General features: G+C 30.6%; 1 protein-coding gene across 1 annotated transcript in view; it reads right to left on the reverse strand.

Annotated features, from left to right (window-relative positions):
- Positions 1-2,345, reverse strand: part of LOC109599535 (voltage-dependent calcium channel gamma-5 subunit) — a 310,643-nt gene extending 308,298 nt beyond the window's left edge. The window contains exons 1-2 of the mRNA XM_049961210.1: positions 2,222-2,345; positions 2,018-2,160 (exon numbers count right to left, since the gene is read on the reverse strand). The gene's annotated coding sequence lies outside the window, so the exon portion shown is untranslated. The remainder of the gene's footprint in view (positions 1-2,017; positions 2,161-2,221) is intronic.
- Between the last annotated feature and the right edge of the window lie 3,864 nt (positions 2,346-6,209).

Below are 6,209 nucleotides of genomic sequence, written 5' to 3' on the forward strand. Positions count from 1 at the left end.
AAACTGAGATTTCGTCGTTTTAAAATAAACAGACAATTATATAACGCAAACTTCGCGGTCTGTCGAGGATTCTTTAATAAAGCGGGGACAAACACTGGAAAAGAATTTAATTATCTGGTTTAGTAATTGTTGCGAAACAGGATCGAATAGAGATCAAGAGATTGAGATTTACTTTAGGAGTCTGGATAAACTCGTTTTATTTGGAAATGTGGTTTCTTTATCGTTCAATACTTTGATTGATTTTTTTCTTGTGTTTTACTTCAATATTAATCCAAATTAACGTGTTACGTAAAAACAAAAGGTTGGAACAAAAAAGTAATAAAGTTATCGTTGATCAGTTTCATATTATATTAATGTAACGAAAGAATTGAGCTGAAAAAATTGTTTGTTAATACACATTTCATTAATTTAATAATAACAATATAATAATTAATATATATAATTGTAATAGTTGACAGTGGAAATATAGACAAACGCATAACAAGCGTTTTTGAAGTGTCAGAAGCAATTAGCAGCGTGAAATGAACAAAGGACAAGTGGAAACCTCCCAGTGCTTATCGAAATTAACATCCCCGCATCGGCTTTTTTTATATGTCGGGGCCATGAATAAATCCACTCTCGTCGAAAATGTAGTGAAAGATAATCCCGAGTTTTTTGTTAACACGTCACGTTGCCTTTGTGGATATTCGCCTTTTGAGGTGTCCTCCCATATCCCGTATCTGCATACGTATTGCCGGCAACGGTTATGCCAGAAAATTCGAGCTTTGAATTGCGGAAAATTAGTTTACAAAAACGCTTACCAAGGAACGCGCTACGCCCGACACGTATATTGCATTCAATATTGCGCCTGATTTCCTACGAACAGTTAGAGACAATTTCGACTTGTGCCGGGGAGAAAATTGCTAAGCAGGTTTCGAAAAATCGCGAGACCGTCCTAATTTGGACTTTATTTACGTTTCCTTATTAGGTTTTATTTTATTATCGGTTATCGGTTAACAATACGGAATATTAAATTTTATTGGGTTAAATCAGAATAAAAGTTATGGAAAAAAATAAAGTAACTCGAAAAAATTCTAATTTATTTATTTATTTTATTAAAAAAAATACAATAGGTAACTTTTAAAAATATCACTAAAAATATGATAATTTAAGGGAATCAAATGTTTTTTCTTGCAAATAAAAACTATTTCTGCACCTTTTCTTTCTATATTTATAAGATGTAAAGGGCTTCTGAAATAAAAGAAATTTATTAAAAATAAATACACAAACATAAAATATATTATTTTAATTAAAATATTTTTTGATTAATTTTATTTTATGGGGTCGAATGAACATAATCTAAAGAAAATATGGAATAAGCATTTATTTTCAATTTCAAAACAAAAGGACACGCCTCTTTCAAATACCACACAATTTTTCTTTCGAATTTTAATTTTTATATTATTTATTACAGATTATTAATCATTATTTATGTCAACAGATAAATTAATTGAACTAATAAATTACAATGTTAAGCTTTTCATTATGGAAAATTATTATATACATATAATAAAATGTTAAATAAAATAAATTCAACTAGAGTTTATTTAGTCTCGTTCAAATTAATTGATTTAATTTAAAAACAAGAGAATTTTTTAAATCTGTGATTTTAATGAAAATGTTATAATTTTACATTTTAGTAAAAATAATATTTTAATTTATTAAAAAAATAATTAATAGCATTTAGTCAGTAATATTTTTTATTAAATGGGTAAATAATAATATAATAAATAAATGAAGCCATATTAAAATATTACGCCAGTGCAACTTTAAAATAATTAATGCAATTATAACGTTTTGTATCAATATTTATAAAATATAATACTGAAATATTTGGAAAAAAAATAATCACGCACATACATATCTCAAATTAAATCAATCAATCGATACTCTAATAATATAAATAAATATAAATAAACAAACAAATAAAATTTATTTAAATAAAATTAACGTTTAATATATAAAACAATATTTATACCTTATATAAAATCCTGGTTCACAATTTCAACAGCACAAGAAACAACAAGCAAAAAACATCAAATTGTCAACAGCAAAAATCTAACGACAGATCCACACAGAATTGACAACAACAAACGGCTACGGCCGGAAAGCGGCTAAATTCTAAAGATCAGTCTTGAGTTATTCAATCGCCGGCCTCTTACTACGTAAAACTACAGCGTACACGTGCACAGGACCGCTGAAGGGGTCGGACGTAGAGCGTCGGCGTCTGGTCTGGAACTGAAACGTCGCGACGTCTCGTCCTACGTAAACAGGATCCAGGCGAAACGCAAGCGCGTCAAAAGTTCCAGTCGCACTCTGTGTCCTGCGACTCTTGTGCCACAGATAAAAGATTAAGACGGGACGGGTGCGAAAGGGTTGTCCTTTCCCCCCGTCCAAACGCCACTCGAGGCCCTTTTCGGTTACTACACAATTAGTTCGCCGGCATCCCCCGGAGATCGCTGATACTATTGCGAAAGTTTTCGCTGGGCCTCGACCGTTCGATGGGCCATCGGGATTGTTTTATTTCCCAGTTTATCAAGTATGGGGACAGTCCGAAGCGCGGCGTTTCGCATAAGATAACACTTTGCCGATCAGGATTCAGCCGTTACGTCAATATTAATAACGGATTTGTTTACCAAAGATTGTTTTAATTGTACTGCAGGGAGTTCGTAATTTTGTTGAAAACAACGAAAATTTTAACTTTACATGGTACACAAACATCCAACGTTAAAAATAAAGTTCCACTTTCTTAATCTTATAAAACAGCTAATTTTTATTTTATCAATTGTTTTCACAACGCCATGTGTGGCTTTTACTTGGTAATGGAGAAAAACATATTTAAGATTAGATTAAGTAATGCTACCAATATCAAGTGAAATAAATAGAATATTATTAAATTAGAAAATAAAATGGTTAGCTCTACGAGTGTAGTCATTGTGTAATTGTATTATGCGAAGACATACAGCGTGGCCCATTTAAGAATCATACCTATTTTTATTTATAACTCTATTTTAATAATAGCTCAATGGATAAGACCAAACATTTTTTTCATATCATAAAATTATCTTATATAAGAAAAAAGTCACATCATAAATCAACTGAAATAAATAGTGACATAAAGGATGCGCTTTTTCTCAGTCAGTTAAAAGGTTGATAAAACATATGTTATTATCACTAGTGAACATCACAAAATAGAAAAAATTCGACTTGTGTATCTTTTTAACACTAGGAAATAACAGTGAGAACTAATGAGTTAAATTAGTGTCTGTCTGATATTCTTAAATATGTATGACGTTTTATTTCATACTTAACTAGTTCAAAAGAATTAAATTTTTAGAAAAATGCTGCTTATTAATGTAAAACGTTATCACCTTCCATAAGTCTAACATCTTTTATAGTATCCTTAGGCCTTCGAAATAAATGTACTTCAATAAGTGAAAATGATTTGAAAATAATTCAGAGTTACTAATCTGAAAAATAACATAGTAGTAGTAGTATCTGAACTTTGAGAGAAAAAAAATAATCCAAGAAGCATTAAAGTATTGCCTGTGATACTACATTAAGAAGTCAATTGATATAGTTACATACAAAATGATTCAAATTAAAATAAACAAATATTTAAACAAAATGTAAATTTTTCGATTAATTACCTATATATAATAACTGTCTGTTTCGTAACTTCTCCGACACATTTTAACCACAGACTCACATAAGATTTAAAAATAAATTTAATAATAATAAAAATTCCAACAGGAAAGAGATAAAAAAACAATAAAGAGCGAAAAACAATAAATTAGCTTGGCTTCCACAGTCGCCAAATTTGAAACCTGTAGATTTTTAAAATGTTGAATGTCATAACAAAATAAAAGATGTTGAAGAATTCTGCGATCAGATCAGAACGGCATACTCCAATAAATAGAAACGTTTGAAGTGAAAATAAAAATAAGCGATATCTGCCCGGACTACGCATAATAAAAAAACGAAAACATTTGGTTAAGGAATTTTTCTGAATAATGAATACTGAATATTTTTTTTCCTTAGTTGTGTGCTCATAACTCAGTAATTGCTCAACTGATTTTATCCTGCACAATACTATTGCATAGAGATCAAAAATACCATTAAATGACATATGACTGGTCATCCCATTAAATAGACCATTAGACTAGACAATTTGGCATATTTCAACTTAAAGAGTTTTTATTTGAGGTTGACATTTTGTTATATTTCAAAGGATGTAATCTTTGTTTCATTAAAATTGAATTAGAAATAGGAAAAGTTAAGGAACTGCTTCCATCGTAATTGACACTGTATATTAAACCCATCTTAAAAAGTGACTCTAAATGCACTATTGCTTGGATTACTTATTATATAAAATCATGTTCAAAAATGAGGTAAATTAAACTCTTATAAATTAAAATAGGTCGACTTTAATTGTACTTGATTGACAATGATTACTTTACAAATTTTTATAAAATTCTAGTCAAAAAGAATACGTGCTATTGCTGGGAATGTTGGAATCTGGGGTCAATCAAATCGAAATCACAGGTAGGCTCCATGTTGCACCAAATGTTATTTCTCACTTATGTGCCAAGGAGTGGTAGAAGAAGAAAAACTACAACAAATAAAAACCGATATTGGCTATTGGGAGCCAGTAGAGACCCTACGGCGTTCTCCTCACATCTGGCTGATCGGCAAGAAAAGGCAACAAGAACTTATATAGCTCCAGTTATGATCCAAAGACGTTTGGCAAAGGTAAGTTTTCGTTCACGAAACGCTTGCATTTGACCACATATTATAAGCAACGATGAATAAAATGAGCAAAGTCTCATGTTCACTGGACAGAAGATTGAAAATATGTACTTTTCACAGATGAAAGTATAATTGCACTGTACTATGAAGATCGTCAAATTCGTGTCTGCTCCAGACAAGGTGTTCCACGAAATCGTTTAAGGGTTCAAGAATTTTACCCTTTTCATTATGGAATGAGGAGAAATTTGTTATAATGGCCGTAAATAAATGTACATATGTCAAGACACGAGGACTGGCACGATATACGCAAAGGACATTGTTAATGGTATACTAACAAATTTCCAAACTGCTATCGGCGAGAACTTCGTTTTTGTTGACAATAATCCTCGACCACCGAGCTCAGGAATTGTGGTCGAACGGCTCGAAACGGGGGGGTACAACTTCCCCGAGGTCACCTGACCTAAATCCTATCGAACATACATGGACTGTACTGAAACGGCGGCTCTCGATCGAACCATCAACCCCGTCGTAATACTCTTCCAGAGCTTCGAGCTATAAATTCACCGACAGAGGCGAATATACCCCAAGAACATCATAGAAGGCATGCAGAGGAGGACATAAGTACTTATGTACATTTTTTTGGGGTTCTGGGCGGGACTTAGCGAGAGCGGGTCGCAAAGGATTTTGTTTGAAAAGTGGTAATGCCATTCTGCAGCCGACTGTATATACCTAGTGAAATTCCTGTCCTATATACTAACATATATATTTTTAATAAATATATATATATATATATAAAACTTATTTTTAATCAAAAATTTCTAAAAGACAAAATAAAAAGTCAATAACAATACAACTTTTACGTACTTTTTCAATATACCTTATTTATGAACGTAAGTTTATTTAAATATACAATGACATTGTCAGATCTTTGATATACCCATATAAGCAGGTAATATATTCTAACAAAATTTGAACAGATCAGTTGAGTTCTACTAGTTGTTGATAAAAGATTAAACCAATAGGTAATTTAAAAACAACATACTTATAATAGTTTTAAAAATAGAAGTAGAAAAATTAACATTATTTTTATTTTCATATAGAAAATATTTTACGAAATTAACTGTAAATGAAGACAATATGTTGTAGTCTTTCAACATATTTTAGTAATAGGCATTATATTACGCGCCAGTTTATTTTCACAAAGGTAATAAACAATTTTCATACGTACAATCCATATATAATATATTATGAAACCAAAATTTTGTTTTAAATAAATTTTATAATTTATATTGCATACAAATAACCGCAGATTTATAAACACCACAAAATAATTACTGAAATTATAAATTTTAACTCGTTAACAGTCAGAAACTGTTTATTAAAGTATAATTTTTGAAAATAAAATTAAATTTCTATATGAA

This window comes from Aethina tumida, chromosome 1, assembly GCF_024364675.1.
Source record: "Aethina tumida isolate Nest 87 chromosome 1, icAetTumi1.1, whole genome shotgun sequence".
In the NCBI taxonomy this organism is placed as follows: Eukaryota; Metazoa; Arthropoda; class Insecta; order Coleoptera; family Nitidulidae; genus Aethina; species Aethina tumida.